Below are 17,384 nucleotides of genomic sequence, written 5' to 3'. Positions count from 1 at the left end.
CAACTTCAGACTCCTATGTTCTTATCGTTGTTTTCGCTTCTAATGTTCGACTCCTTGCTTCTGTTTCTAGTCCTCCCATACTCGGGACGGTTTGCTGTGTTGAATGCTCTCAGATGCCCTTGCCTGAGGCTTCAACTTGTAACATTATTTTGATTTTCCTTTAATAGAATTAGCCTTTACTGAGAAAAAAAAATAATAATAATAATAATTAATTAACATGGTTAATTAAATAATAAATATTAATAATAATATTACTAATAATAATAAATAATAAGAATAAGAATAAATAATTAATAATAAGAATAATTATTTTTAAATGATTGTAATAATAACAATTTATTATCATTATAATTAATTATTAATCTAAATTAATAATATTTATTATTTATAATAATAATAATAACAATTATGATAATTTTGTTATAATGCTTATCTTATTATTATTATTATTATTATTATTATTATTATATATTTATCAATATTAATTTAACGACTAAAATTTGATTTATACCATTAACCTTTATGGATATTTTTTAACAATGTTTACTAATATGGTTGGATTTATAATATTAATGATTCTACAGGTTTATCAATCCCTTAGGTTTAAAATATTAATTTATGGGTTTATACATCCCTTATGTTTTTTATATTGATACCTCGGGTTTATTGATCACTTAGATTTATAATATTTATCCCTTGGGTTTACTAATTCCTCGATTTTATAATATTGAACTTTTGGTTTTACTATTCGCTTGGATTTATAATTGAATCCCTTCAGTTTATAATATTAATAATCTCTTTAGTTTAAAATATTAATTCCTAGGGTTTATTGATTGCTTGGGTTTAAAATGTTAATTGTTAGGCTTTATTAATCCCAAGTGTTTTTAATATTCGCTGTTGGCTCATTTCCGTCTGCTTCTGGAGGGCAAGCTCCTACCCATATCGTCAGTGAAGCCCCAGCTCCCACTGTCCAAGTGGTCCAGGCCTCACTCGATGAGGCTTTGAAGTTTTCTGAAAGCGCCCTAATTTGCCGGTTCAATGGCTTTTGGCCGTGACTGACAGCTCTCCACAATTGGATCTCGGAGGTATGGAAGCCTGTCATTTCTGATGAAATTAATATCTACTCCTGTGCTAGGGGTTTCTTTATAGTAGATTTTCAAAATCCTGAAAGCAGACAATGTATTCTAGATTCCGGCCCTTGGTTTTGGGAAAAATCAGGCCTATTCATGAAGCCATGGAACCCATCATTCGATCCATCAACAGCAGTCATAACCTCAGCGCCAGTTTGTGTGAGATTGCCAAGTCTACCCTTGCATCTCTGGAATCTCTCCTCGCTAAAAGCCATTGGAAATGCAATTGGGGAATTTTATTGTAGGTGCCCAGAAACAGAGGAATATGCCAGAACCACCTATGCACGCATTTGTGTGGAAATGGACTTCAACGCCGGATTCCCAGCGGAAATAAAGCTAACAAGTAAAGACTATGTGTGGAACCAGAAACTTGATTATGAAAGTGTCCTCTTCAGATGTCGATCTTGCTTTGAGACGGGCCATCTAGCCAAAAATTACCCAAAAGCCTCTAAGAAAAATTCTTCTATAAAAAACCACCACAGATCTACATGGTGGGAAGGAGCGCAAAAAGAACACTACATTGTCATCAAAGAAGAATACTCTAGAGAAAACTCTGAATCACAAGAAATCGGGCAAGAAAGAAACAACTCTCAGGACAAGCAGGGAGAAAGCCCTGCCCAACAACAAAAAAGTGAACTCGACAACCCTTCAAGCATCAACAATTATGAGGATTCAAATACCGCACAAAATAAATCTTCATTTAACAGCAAAACAAATCTCCTAGACCAAACTTCTTCTCCGACTACCTTCAAAAGGACGAACACAATAGATTGCGAAGCTAAGACACCAATGTCCCAAGAACTAGAAGAGATGAAGGAGATGCAAGATAAAGGAAGTTGGAAGACCGTAGAGAAAAGAAAGAAAGCTACAGCACCAATCTCGCCAAGAAAGACGAGGAGCCAGTTAATTAAAATATAAGAAAATTATAGGTCCGATAGACCAATTTGGTCTCAGTGGACATTAACCACCATCATCATCAATAGGTTTGTTGACCTTTTAGGTTTATAATATTTATGCCTTGGGTTTACTAATTCATTGGGTTTATAATATTAGTAATTATTTCCCATTATAATTTAATATTTTTTGTTTATTAATCCATTGGATTTAAAATATTAATTCCTAGGGGATATTAACATATTAAGATCCATATTTAAAACACAAAGAACTAATAAATCCTAGGGTTTAATATATAAGGGTTTAAAGAGTTTAAATTTTATAATATATTATTATTACATATTATATTCTTATATAAAATATTCTTATATAAAATTAAAATTATAAAAATCCATATTTAAAATTAAATTATAAAAACCAATTTAATTATAATGACAAAAAAATGAATAATTAGATAAAAAATTTAACTGTTAATTTTTAGATATTACTAAAAATATTTTAAAATATTTCATAAAAACTAAATATCTATCATTCATCTAATAATTATTGATAATTAAATTTAAATTATAAAAAACTATATTTAAATTAAATTATAAAAACCTTATGTAAAAATAAACAAACCCATAATTAATAAGTAAATAACTATGGTAGCAATGCAAATTGTTTCAACAAGATTTCTATTTTGCTCTAACAATTGTAATTGGAAGAAAGTTACATATCTTAATCAACCCATAGTAACTGAGTTCACAATTTAGAGATAGTCAGATTCGAGAAGAGATCAGGCAATCTGACACTCAATTATACAACATTTTAAAAATTAAGAGATGGCCGGATTCGTGAGGAGATTGGCGGGTTATATCAGATTCAATTAAACATCTTTGCCAATTAAATGTATATATTTCCCCTTCCCTCTACTTTTTTCTTTTTCGGAACCTTGATAGCAGAGCTGCAGCAAGATTGCCGGAGAAAATAATAATTTCTGAAATAAAGTACGTAACTTCCTTATCAGGGAAGGATCTGCATAAGGATCTGCATTGGGGTTTCCCTTATAACGCATTTAGTGGTCATCGTTATGGCTATGTAGATGATCGTTGTGGTTGCAGTATGTCTGAACCTACAAATACATCGCGTGTCCATAAAGAATGGACGGGTTATAAGTTTTATGTTTGAAAAATTGTGGTTGTAATTCGTCATCGATCGGTACGTCAAAACAGACGTGAGAATATGTTCTTTTATCTATTTATTGTTAGCTACAACTCTATTCGGTGCTATTGTGTGATTTTATAGTGCTAAAGTTGTTTTTAAAGGATATCCCATATGTTCTTTTATCTATTTATTGTTACCTTCTCAAACAATTCAAATTAAAGACCTACAATTATTTTCTATGCTATTGTGTGATTTTGTTCAAGTTATTTGAATGTGGCATTGTTGTATCAGTAGTAGTATATGTCCCTCCTCTATTCATCAGAGTTATAACTGTGGGAAATATTAATCTTAATCACCGTGTTAAACACCTTAATAATAGCCATACTTGTATTTTTGCAGCTTTTGTCTGTGTTTGAAGATGGAAGGATAGAAGCCAGAGAACAGAGGTAGCACACGAACCATTCCACAACACAACAAAGAATTTAAGCATTTATTTCCCGACTATTGGCCACACTCCACAAACACGTGCGCGATTAGTGTCCACACTCAACAACAACAAATTTGTTATGTCATGTATTAATGTAAAATTGTATGTTGAGATAAATATGTATGTAAAAGTCATTTTGCAAGTAAGAGAGAAAGAGAGCGAGAGTCTTTGGTGAGCGGGTGAAAAACAACAGTTAATGTGTTTTATTCTGTTATTTCGCATGAAGTGTAAATCACTGTAAAACCTTTGTTTTCCTTGGTGAATGAGCCACAAATGTATTTTCATAATTTAGAATTCCATCCTAAGTTATTATTGTGTTGCTCCAAACTTACTCTGTTTTACTTTTTTTTTTGGTTCTACTTTGTGTTTTTTTGGGATGAATAAATATTGTTTCTAAGTCTCTTTATAACTTTGGGTAAAGTTTTTCAACAATACCTTATGCGTTGAATATTTAAGGGAAGTCCTACAATTGTAACGGTTTCTCTTGGCAATAGTAATTTCTTAGAACAAACCAAATTGCGGTTGAACGTTCTCTGGAAAACTGTGAGATTAGACGTTGCCCTGGAGCATGGCGGGTGGTGAATCCAGTGGTAGGAAACACCATGATGATATTTGACAATGATGATGCAACATATTGAACAGTTGATTTTCTAATTAAACTCAAAATGAAGAACAACCCTTTATGGAACAAAGAGATATATATATATAGGACACTCTGATTTTGGTAAGCACATGAAATACACTAAGAGACACACTGACTTTCGTAAGTAAATGAAATGGAGGGATTTATACAAAGATAGACATTGCATGTGGAAGGAAATGCCTCGCACTACTACATGTAGGGGGTTTTAAGACAATAATTTAAGACAATATTTGAGTCAATTGTCTTAACTTAAAACAAAAAGAAACTTTTCTATTGTCTTAAATATTGTCTCTAAGTGGGTGTGGCAAAATATAATGTCTCAAAAATTTCTCTCTATAAAGACAATATAGAACACATATTATTATTGTCTCTATAAAGAAAAAACTTTGATTTGTCTCTCTAGAGACAACTTCATTTGGGTCTGTTTAGAGGCAATTACATTTTTTGTCTTTTTAGAGACAATTGCTAAGATTAAAAACATATTGTCTCTATAGAGACTATATGCCCATAATTCAAACTATTGTCTCTCTAGAGACAATATAAGAAATTATTTTAAAAAAATAAAAGAAAATCATTTTGAATGTTCTTTCAAAGTAGTTTCACACTCAATGTTCACAAATAGTACTCGTGTATGAGAGAAACCAGCACAGAAATTCTTGTCTGGTAGAAACCAGTGCATATGGGTTATTAATATTACCTTTGTTTAGCAAGAGGGGATTCAATTCATTACTATATTTATGCCCAAGTTTTACTACTTCAAATGGGAGTCAGAAGTTTGGATTTAAGATGCTACCTTAGCTTTGATAAGTGTTCCATCTCCTAGTTTTACTATAGTTAAAGAAGAATCTGTAGATTGTTGAATGGAAACGACTTTAGATTTAGACAATGCGAATCTTTATGTAGAAATCAATCGAGAGCCCAATTAATGAAATGGCAATACCTTTATGTCTTCGATAGACAACATACCCACAAGAATACCCAGGCAGGCTTGATAGCCACAGTTATCAACTATGTAAACTAATTTCAGAGTTAAAATAAATCCTCAGACAGAGCTAGAATTTTTAGAGAAAGTTTTAACAAGCCATAATATATTACAAGCAACAATCATCGCAACTAGAATTTCCCCCAACAGTGCACAATGAAAAGCACTTGAGCATTCTTGAAATATTTGAAGAGTACAAAAAGTTCTTGTGAAAAATGTGCAAGAGTATATAATGGAAAAAAATGTCTTAGCATATAAAAATAGCTCTGTAATGGAGTTGAACTAAGATAGCTTAGCCAACTCCACCGATGAAAACATTTGCACAGTACCCAAATCACATATAGAGAGATGTGATAATGCTATTCTAAGCCCCAAATACAAATCAGAATTAAATGTCAAAACTCAAGAGCAAACGCCAATGATACAAAACTAATTGAATCCGCCAATCCCTAAATATGCAAAATCATCTTAACAAAGCTATTCAAAAGCATCATCATTGTCATCTGGAAGGGGTTGGGCTGCAGCTGCTACAAGTTCTGCCTCATACCTGACAACATAAAAGATTGTAAGCCAAAGTTTCAATCTTTTAGAAATGGAATAAATAATTTCAATAAAAGTTAACAAAAATTAATAAGAAAATAGCATTCTACTTACTGCTGCTGGGTTGCAAGGTCTATCTAAACCTCAGGGGAGCAAGAGCAAGTGACTCCACAAAATGAAGGTTTTGATCCCTATAAAAATAACCCATTATAGAATCGATGCAAATTTTTTAATATAGCATTCATATTAGGGAGCATCAAAAACTAGATTAAAGGCTCACCCTGAGAGCTTCTGTGCCAAGTATAGGAATTGCTTCTCAAAGTTGTAGTTACTTTTTCCAGATATCTCATAGTACTGAAGATTCTACTTTCTATGAAAAGTAACTTGCTTAGCTTTCACTTGCCTATTCTTCACAGCAACCTTGTTTCGACAAAGAACAATAGGAATGTTCTCAGACACCCTGAAATTCACAAAGATATTTAGCTAATCGGTTCAGGCAGTTGTGCCACCACACAATTAAGGAGCCTTCATTTCTACTTAGAGATCCAACCCCTCTGCAAAATAGATACCTACAAAGATCTCTGTGCCACATTGGGACATTCTTGTAAGTCAATCATGCAGTAACATCAAACATGATAACTTCACATTGCCCATGAATACTGCAACAAACAAAATTGCAATCAGTAAATTAGAAGGAAACAAATAAATAGAAGTGGAAAAACATGGAACACTTGCCAATTCAATCAGGAAAATGTGAACAGAAATAGGAAAAGCAAACCAATATTGATCAAAACAACCAATAACAGAGTCTGTCTATAAATTCAAAATTAAACTAAATTAAAATTCAAATAAATATAAGTGGAAAAATATAGAACCCTCGCCAATTCAACGGGGAAAATGCCAACGAAAGCAGGAAAAGAAAACCAGTATTGATCAAAACAACCAATAACACAGTCTGTCTATAAATTCAAAATTAAATTAAATTAAAATTCAAAATAAAGAGACATAAACGAGTAAAACAGAGTGTTGATAAAAAGGAACCAAAAAAGGTCTCATAGTTTCTCCATTGTCATTGATATTGAGGTTAAAAGGTGTTGCTACTGAGCCCACACTACATACATATCAACACGGGAAATAGAATTGATAAGTCAAAAGTTCTCTTGGGATCGATCCAAGTTTAAATCCATGTAGGACCTTTTTAAACAAAAATTTGAAAAGGCACCCCAAAAGCTCAAATGTACAGTGCTCCAATCAACAGGTGTCTACTACACCTCTAGAGGATGACAAAAAACACTACTTTCATAAATTCCCAAGAGACCTAATTTCAAGTGCAAATCAAAATCAGTCTGGAAAAATACAGAAATGGGAAAATAATCAAACTAATTATTGACGTACCTTAACGATATTTTGTCATTAAACCTTACCTGACTGAGCTATAAAGTTGGGTTAGCATTTCATCCTTGGCTTTCTCAACTTGACAAAGCACCACAGCCTGTAAATCATCAAATCATCAATTCAAGTATCATGGACTAAATAGACACTGAGATTCTGTATGGTTATATTGTGTGCTCATCCACATGGATGTCTTACCTCGGGAACATTTGCAGCAAGACTATTTAGAATAGCTTCCACATAACCACAGACTTCTTGAGCCATCATTCTAAGCTCCTCCTCTGGATCTACAGGCCTTCTTACCATGGTTTCATGGATTATAAACAAGAAAATCAAACTGAGGTTGAATATTAAGTTGGGAAATAATTTTTATATTCTCATCATTGTATATGGTCATGGTCTCCTAGGCTAAAATGTGTATTCATTCTTCAATTATTTAATAGCAAACATTTTGATTATGTACATGTGCAACTTACAATGGAACTTTATGTGCTTCATTGCCTATATGCAAGTGTTTCAGTACAAGCTATAGTTGTTCATGATTATACTTTGGGTTACATAAAGTAGTCTTGGCCTCTGGCCAACTAAATATTGCCTACCCTCTACCTTATATATATTTAAGTTTCAACAATGGAAATAGTTTGTCTTGAAGATCGAAGAAAACTTAAAGGATGTTAGTCCTAGCTGAAAGCAAAGACTAGTAATCTATTTTCATTTTCTGCTAAATAGTTCTCTACCAGAGAAACCAAATTTTTTTGTTACCTGTAATTACTCATAAGTTGAAGAATTATCCAATAGCACAATGCCTAGTTCTCTGCAATATAATTATCCAGCAGAAAATAATGTGACTAGCATGCATTTGAATGCAGTTTACTAATTTTTTAACCTTAAACAGACATGTGAGTACTCGATAGTAAATCAAGACAATTCCATATAACATAATTTAATTCAGTTAAAGAAGGCTTCTCACCAGATCATGCCATCATTATGTCAGTGGTTATAATATATACAATGTACAGTTGAGGAGGAACTTCTATTTATGGACATATAACAGTGAACTCAACTCAGCTTGCATTCTATTTGTCTCAAACAACCTATGAAAGGTTTGTTGTAGTATAAAGGGTGCATCTTTATCCAATGCTTTAATTGTCTTTGCAGGCTGACATTGTAATCGGCCAAAGGTTAATGAATCGATCTTCCAGCAAGAATTGGAAAGCAAATTAATTTCGCCAATGGCTCCAACATAGAACAAAATTTCAGGAATGGCAGACTAGTGCCTTTCTAGCTTTGATAAGCGTTCCATCTCCCAATTTTACTATAGTTAAAGAAGGATCTGTAGACTGTGGAATGGAAACAACTTTAGCATTGAATCTGATCATTCCTGGAGCCAATTCTTTTGCAAGGGTATCCAGAAGCATACTCCTTTGCACGCATCGAACTTCATGATTTCTGCTGATAGATAGGAAAAGTACTTAGTATTACAAAGCATGCGAAAAGAAAGATGACCAAAATAGTTAATGGAATAGAAAGTACGTCATGTCATAGTGGCAATGAGGGAGCGCTGAAGCCATCTCCTAGATGCAGAAATTACTAGGAATAAAAATAATGAATACAAAAAGGTATACCGTAGACAAAGAAGCAGTAGGTGAAGCATTAAAGCTAAAACAGAGAAGCAGAAGCATTAATCTGAAAGAACCAACCAGACTAAAAAGTGAGGGATTTGAGAGGAGAAGCATTGGATAACAAACTAGTAAAATCAAGAAAACATCTAATGTAAGTGAGATTCTTTTTTAAAATAGAAGTTTAAGGTACCCTCTAGATGCGAAATAAAAAGCTACCTAATATCAATCTAGATAGCCATATTTTTTCTCCTCTGTTTTATTATGTTGTTTTTGGATGCAAGGTTTCATAGGCGCTGTGATTGCAAAGAATGTTAAGAATGTTGTGCCCAATAAGAATTGGCTTATATGATTTTTAATTTCTATTGGTTAAACTTAGGGTTCACACCTTTTAGGAGTCCATATTCTATCATGGCATGGACTATCTACCATGGAAGATCCCTCTAGTAAGCCCTACGGTCATTGTAATATTGAAAATATTCAAATGAATATGGACATTTTTCTAATTGTCCACTAGGTGCACCAATATCAACCCCCTGTAAATGGTAAAACTAAAAACCTATTACTCTAAACGCAACGCTGCATGCCTTGAGATAAGTTGTGTGTTGGCCATTTTGGTCTTGTTGTTTTGGCGGTAAAATCCTGAATGCATGAGGGTAGAAACAATAATACAGCGAGCTTTTGCAATTTCTACATATATGTTGCTATGGTCTTGCATGCTTTCCAAGACATTTATCAGCCAAGAGTTATGATGGTGTACTTACCATTTTCCAAAGCCGGTGTACGAGAGCTGTTTGGTAAATGCTGAAGGGAAGGAGGTCACCTGTGCCCTGTAAATTGGCATACAAGAAGCTAAATTATAGTGGGAAGAGTAGTTGGAGGTAAAATACAGAGGATCAAATTGAATGATGTAATGAAAATACCCCTGTAATTGCGGATGCTTCAGGGGAAGGGACTCTGCAACACTGAGAACATCGAGAACCCTCCATAGTAGTCTGCATACACAAATGATAGTTTAAATATATCGACTAGTCACTAAAAAAGAATGTAACTTATGAATTCATGAGGCACGTGCTAGAATGCAGGGTTTGGAGCATACAGACAAATAAAGAGTATAATTTACTAATTCCTAATCAACAGCTAAAGTATCTTACTTTAAATTGTGAGTCTCCTTATAGCTTCTACTCTAAACGCAACGCTGCATGCCTTGAGATAAGTTGTGTATTGGCCATTGTGGTCTTATTGTTTTGGTGATCAAATCCTGAATGCATGAGGGCAGAAACAATAATACGGTGAGATTTTACAATTTCTACGTCTATGTTTGCTATGGTCTTGCATGCTTTCCGAGACATTTATCAACCAAGAGTTATGTTGGCATACTTACCATTTTCCAAATCCGGTGTATGAGAGCTATTTGGTAATAGTTAATGGTATAGAAAGTACATCACGCCATATTGGCAATGAGGGAGTGCTGTAGCCATCTCCTAGATGCAGAAACAATAATACTTTGAGATTTTACAATTTCTACATCTATGTTTGCTATGGTCTTGCATGCTTTCTGAGACATTTATCAGCCAAGATTTATGTTGGAATACTTACCATTGTCCAAAGCCGGTGTACGAGAGATGTTTGGTAAATGCTGAAGGGAAGGAAGTCACCTATGCCACGTAAATTGGTATACAAGAAGCTAAATTATAGTGCGAAGAGTAGCTGGAGGTATAGTACAGAGGATCAAATTGAATGACGTAATTACAATAACCCTGTAACTGCGGATGCTTCAGGCGAAGGGACTCTGCAACACCGAGAACATCGAGAGCCATCCATAGTAGTCTGAATACACAAATGATAGTTTGAATATATCGACTAGTCACTAAACAAAGAATGTAACTTATGAATTCATGAGGCAAGTGCTTGAATGCAGGGTTTAGAGCATACAGATAAATAAAGAGTATAATTGAGTAATTCCTAATGAACAGCTAAAGTAGCTTACTTTAAATTGTGAGTCTCCTTATACCTTCCAATCTAAAGGCAACACTGCATGCCTTGAGATAAGTTGTGTGTTAGCCATTGTGGTCTTATTGTTTTGGCGATCAAATCCTGAATGCATGAGGGCAGCAACAATAATACGGTGATCTTTTACAATTTCTACATCTATGTTTTCTATGGTCTTGCATGCTTTCCGAGACATTTATCAGCCAAGAGTTATGATGGCATACTTACCATTTTCCAAAGCCGGTGTGCGAGAGATGTTTCGTAAATGATGAAGGGAAGGAAGTCACCTGTGCCCTGTAAATTGGCATACAAGAATCTAAATTATAAGGGGAAGAGCAGCTGGAGGTAAAATACAGAGGATCAAATTGAATGATGTACTGACAATACCCCTGTAACTACGGATGCTTCAGGCGAAGGGACTCTACAACACCGAGAACATCCAAAGCCCTCCATAGTAGTCTGCATACACAAATGATAGTTTGAATATATTGACTAGTCACTAAACAAAGAATGTAACTTACGAATTCATGAGGCAAGTGCTAGAATGTAGGGTTTGGAGCATACAGACAAATAAAGAGTATAATTGAGTAATTCCTAATGAACAGATAAAGTAGCTTACTTTAAATTGTGAGTCTCCTTATAGCTTCTACTCTAAACGCAATGCTGCATGACTTGAGATAAGTTGTGTGTTGGCCGTTGTGGTCTTATTGTTTTGGCGATCAAATCTTGAATGCATGAGGGCAGAAACCATAATACGGTGAGCTTTTACAATTTCTACATCTATGTTTGCTATGGTCTTGCATGCTTTCCGAGACATTTATCATCCAACAGTTACGCTGGCATACTTACCATTTTCCAAAGCCGATGTATGAGAGATATTTGGTAATAGTTAATGGCATAGAAAGTACATCATGTCATAGTGGCAATGAGGGAGTGTTGAAGCCATCTCCTAGACGCAGAAACAATAATACGTTGAGATTTTACAATTTCTACATCTATGCTTGCTATGGTCTTGCATGCTTTCTAAGACATATATCAGCCAACAGTTATGCTGGCGTACTTACCATTGTCCAAAGCCGGTGTACAGGAGATGTTTGGTAAATGCTGAAGAGAAGGAAGTCACATGTGCCCTATAAATTGGCATACAAGAAGCTAAATTATAGTGGGAAGAGTAGCTGGAGGTATAGTACAGAGAATGAAATTGAATGATGTAATGACAATACCCATGTAACTGCGGATGCTTCAAGCGAAGGGACTCTAAAACATCGAGAACATCGAGAGACCTCCATAGTAGTCTGCGTACACAAATGATAGTTTGAATATATCGACTAGTCACTAAACAAAGAATGTAACTTATGAATTCATGAGCCAAGTGCTAGAATGCAGGGTTTGGAGCATACAGATAAATAAAGAGTATAATTTAGTAATTCCTAATGAACAGTTGAAGTAGCTTACTTTAAAATTGTGAGTCTCCCTATAGCTTCTAATCTAAATGCAACGCTGCATGCCTTGAGATAAGTTGTGTGTTGGCCATTGTGGTCTTATTGTTTTGGTGATCAAATCCTGAATGCATGAGGGTAGAAACAATAATACGGTGAGCTTTTACAATTTCTACATCTATGTTTGCTATGGTCTTGCATGCTTTCCGAGACATTTATCAGCCAAGAGTTATGCTGGCATACTTACCATTGTCCAAAGCCGGTGTACAAGAGATGTTTGGTAAATGCTGAAGGGAAGGAAGTCACCTGTGCCCTGTAAATTGGCATACAAGAAGCTAAATTATAGTGGGAAGAGCAACTGGAGGTAAATTACAGAGGATCAAATTGAATGATGTAATGACAATACCCCTGTAACTGCGGATGCTTCAGGTGAAGGGACTCTGCAGCACCGAGAACATCCAGAGCCCTCCATAGTAGTCTGCATACACAAATGATAGTTTTAATATATCGACTAGTCACTAAATAAAGAATGTAACTTATGAATCCATGAGGCAAGTGCTAGAATGCAGGGTTTGGAGCATACAGATATATAAAGAGTATAATTGAGTAATTCCTAATGAACAACTAAGGTAGCTTACTTTAAATTATGAGTCTCCTTATAGCTTCTACTCTAAAAACATTGTTGCATGCCTTGAGAAATGAAGAGCTCATCTTGCTTAGAAGCCTATCTTGAGGATGCAAACATACCATGGAGCCAATTGCCAATTTAGAGAATTGAAGACCATGTCCAAAGATTCATGTAGATATCTTCGAACACACTCGCTTGAGAAGAACTCATCTTGAAAGAAATATGGATTTTTTATAACACAGTAAAGCTAAAGGAAAAAAAGCTACCATATGTCTCGGGAATGATGTGGAGAGAAGAATTTGACCTCTCTTATGCAGAATCACTCCAAAATTCTTTCCACCTTGGAGATTTTGAAGGTGCATAGGAAGTCACAACTGACCGCTTGTCAAACTCAAACCATGCTTTAATAACAAAATAAATATAACATGTCCTCCTACTGACACAAGATGTGAATTGATACTCTGTTTCAATTTCTGAGATGAGAGAATTACTTATGAGAATATTTAAGATATCTGTACATTCAGACTGAGGTGGAATTCATCGAATGTTTAAGTTCCCTCCCTCCCTTCAGAAATCCAAACAGTAATCATTTATTGGTCGCCCGAAGGATGAAAACATAGACCCACAGACAAAAAAGTAAAATATTGAACAATCTACGTGGTTGGTGGGTAGGTGAAGAAGATGATAATTACTACTGAAAACACTATAAGTCCCATCCATATATTCGATTCCATGATCTCGACATGCCCATGCCCTATCCATTTTTTCTGTCGAAAAAATAAATAAATAAATAAACACCTGAAAAAATAGAAAACCATTGGAATCAGATGTATGAAATCAAATATTGTTAATGATTAACATATAACATCACAAAATAGATACAATAACATCAGGTTTCTTGTACAGTCCAATCATAAGGTGCTTTAGAATAACAATTTAACATCTGGTAGAGTAAATGAAATGAGAATACTATGAATAGAAATATATGCAAACAAATTCCATGAAACATTCTTCTTTCTCATAGCATACCAAGAGCCATTCATGGATATGCTCATGATCCCATGATGTTTATCAACTACTATGATTCCTTCTGACATACATACCCCACTCTCAACACTTCTAGTTAATGAATATGGTTGGTTAGAACTCTGTGAAATGAATCAAGACCAATTTCTCTAATTAATTTAGATGTAAGGTATCAATATACACGTACCTGCTCATTTGGAAATAATATATTGATGTGCAAAGAAACTCACAAATCACAACATATCTATTTCATGCCCTGTAAAAACTTGTAAACTCAACCACTGAGATAAAATAATGAAATTAAACAGCATTTTGAACTGTTAAAAATAGAAGGAACGAAGGCCAAGTACTATGTAATCCACATAGTCCACCAAGTGAAAAGGATAGCTGGCCTGGCTACTCACCAACAAAAAAAAAATTAACCAACCAGTGGAAGCACAATATTTACTTGGGAGGAAGAAGCAGAGCACTATCAATGTAAACCCTAAAGCCTACACTACCTCCTCCGTTTTTCTTTGATTTGGCTGGACCGCTTGTAAAATTTGAAAGCCATCAAAATTGAATGATGGATGACATCAATTATTGCCATTAATCGAGTTGCCCTCCAATATTACATTTATGGGAAACAAAATAAATATAACAAGATCCAACACTGTTTCAAATTCCAAGATGAGAGAATTACATGACGAAAATATTTAAGATGATAGGATCTGCACATTCAGACTCGAGCGGAGTGCACTGAATGTTTGACTGTCCTCCCTCTGAATAACCCGAACAACAGTGATTTATTGGTCACCTCATGGATGAAAAGTGGAAAATCTAACCAAGTTTGGGTCTGCGTCTCGGCTGGATTGGATGAGAAGACGTCGAACCAGATCAAGCGCAGGTAGTTTTAATTGACAGTATTAGTATTTGTATACAGATTACAATTAACAGTCTTGCAGATTTCAGAATATCTTTGAAATTTGATGGACATGAGATGAATTCATTCATTTCTATCAAATTTCTAAAATATCCCTAAATCTGAAATAAGGTTAGGCTTCAGGTGAATAACATCAATTCATATTTTAATCACAATTAACCAGAAGTCTGTATAGTTGATTGCAGATTCCAAAATATTATGAAAATTTGATTTGATAGATATAGTTAAATTAACTGTGCTTAAAATCAATAACAGTGAATGTTTTTGAAATATGTACTTACTGATCGATCCATATGGAGTTAAAGATTTATAGTTGAAGCCGAAAACTTGGGTTACATTATCAAAGTTTGGATGTTGTGCAACTAATGTCCAGTCGGTGTAGTTCATTCTGTAATTGAAATTTGTCACTATGATATTCACTCTCCAATACTCTTTGTAATTCAACTTCACATGCCAGTGTACTTTGATCGGGCACATATGACGGGTGCACCATAGAAGTGGTGGCCCAAAGGTGTTTGTGGCAGAATTTGTCCTCGACAACTTAAGAACTGGTGAATCGGTACTGCATCAAATTAACAACACAGTTTAGAATCCGATGCATCTAGATTTGGTAGAAGATCAGGTTTTTTTTGCCGCATTTAATTTGATTGAAGATTTTAAGAATATTTTGAAATCTTATTAACAGTAACCTAATTACATATTTATTGGATTTTAAAATATTTTACCAATCTGCCATAAAGATAGAAATGACTTCATATTGTTGAAAATATTTTGGAATGTAATGAACCAGAAAGAAAAAATAAGTTGCTGCTATCGTTCAGATCTTAAAATATTTCACAAATCTGCAAATTTAAAATTAATTGAATGAATTTGCAAGGGAATAAGGATCATACTCAATACAAGCAGGTTGAGTTATGTTGTTTTGGCAAGCGCGGGTGAAAGTAGGGCATGGTGTTATAGTATCATTATAGAACGATGATAAGGAGGCACAACATGTTGAGCTTTTCTGAGCCAGGAACTGAGAATATGTGCATGTTACATTCCATGTCACTGCACAAGGACAAGGGAAATTCAAATATAAGACTTAGCCAGCTCATAGTGAAACATATAACATTCACAAATATAAAAACTATGAGGGATTATAATAGTGTATTACTCATAACTTAAGTGGTTCTGCGTCGATCTGGACTAAAGAACAGGTTGGGTTTAACAATCTTAGCAGGGCCACAAGTATAACCCGGTCCTGGAGCCTTCAAAATGAAATTCTTTGGCAATTTGACAGTTTTGTTAGTGGTCCCTGAGTTGCCCGCACTAACTTGGAAGGATGCGATGGAATTTGGAGGATCCTGAGCCCAAGATGCCAATGCTCAACCTTTGCAGCAATTAGTAAATTGCTGATTGTAAGGCACACCTCGTAAGAGATCAACAACGGTGGGGTCCTTCTTGCAACAGTGTGGAACACCTACTTTCCATTTGGAGCAATCTCCTTGCTCTGTTGTCTGGCCACCAACCACAGCCCAGATGACCTCCTTTTTTTCCCAGTGCCAACCCAAAGTCCATCCTGGGGGGCTTGGTATATGGTGGTACTGCTGAAAATTGTGCATGGTCACGACCACCTATAGAGGGAAGCTCATTAGACTCAGCAAAGAGTAAAATAAGTTCTATCATGAAGATTTTCAGGGAATTTTTAGTAAATTGTACCAATGTTTATAGTGAATACTTACTTAATTTCAGGGACATAAAGCTAATTAAAAATGAGTGAAGTATTTACTCAAAATATCAAACATACCAATCAATATAACACAATTTATCAAAAAAATTCATCAATAACAAAATAAACTCTACCTGACTTGATGTTTTTCCAAATTTGTCATCATGTTAAGCTTTGAGAATTTAACTTGTAGGCTACTAGGAATGAAATTCAGAAAAGCTCAACATCTATTTCAGGAAAATGAGGAAACGGAATTATAATCAAGACCTATTTGATGAAAGGGCATTACTTGCAACATATCCATCTACAGTCCAGGACACAATATCCCATTTGATCATTATGTTACTATTTGGATCCAGTGGATCATAAGCACCTGTAAAGCACACAATGTAGATAAATTTTAAGTTAATATTTTATTCATATCCTTGATAAGGATGGAAAAGTTTAAGAATGGAAATTGATCTTAAAACTTAAAATTTGCCAAATTTTATGGTAAAAATAAGTTTATATTATAAATCTTGGCGTGTAAAAATATCCAAAGAAACGATTAACTCTGAGGCCAAGAGTGACATAAAAGAATTGGAAAAAGCAGTAAAAATATCTTCAAGAGTGACATAAAAGAATGGGAAAAAGTAGTAAAAACTCAACCGATATTCGTAAAAAGCAGTCACACTTCAAATCAACGGTTGAAAGTGTCTCACTTGATCGAACAGAGAAGGGTAAAAGTGTTGACAATTGTTGATGCATAGGAAGGCCTATCGGCCTAATAACCAAACAAAGCATAAGAAATTGATAAATGAAAATGGAGCAGGCTAACTGGAAACATTGTAAGA

At 34.6% G+C, this 17,384-nt stretch overlaps 1 pseudogene; it reads right to left on the bottom strand.

The window, feature by feature from the left end:
- Positions 1 to 12,689: 12,689 nt before the first annotated feature.
- Positions 12,690 to 16,937, bottom strand: LOC149155157 (protein COBRA-like; annotated as a pseudogene).
- Between the last annotated feature and the right edge of the window lie 447 nt (positions 16,938 to 17,384).

This window comes from Pinus tabuliformis, chromosome 9 (genome assembly GCF_031772625.1).
Source record: "Pinus tabuliformis cultivar Carrire ecotype Pingquan chromosome 9, CPIR1, whole genome shotgun sequence".
Classification (NCBI taxonomy): Eukaryota; Viridiplantae; Streptophyta; class Pinopsida; order Pinales; family Pinaceae; genus Pinus; species Pinus tabuliformis.
Note: the sequence above shows the minus strand (reverse complement) of the source record. Positions and strands in the feature narration are given on the sequence as shown.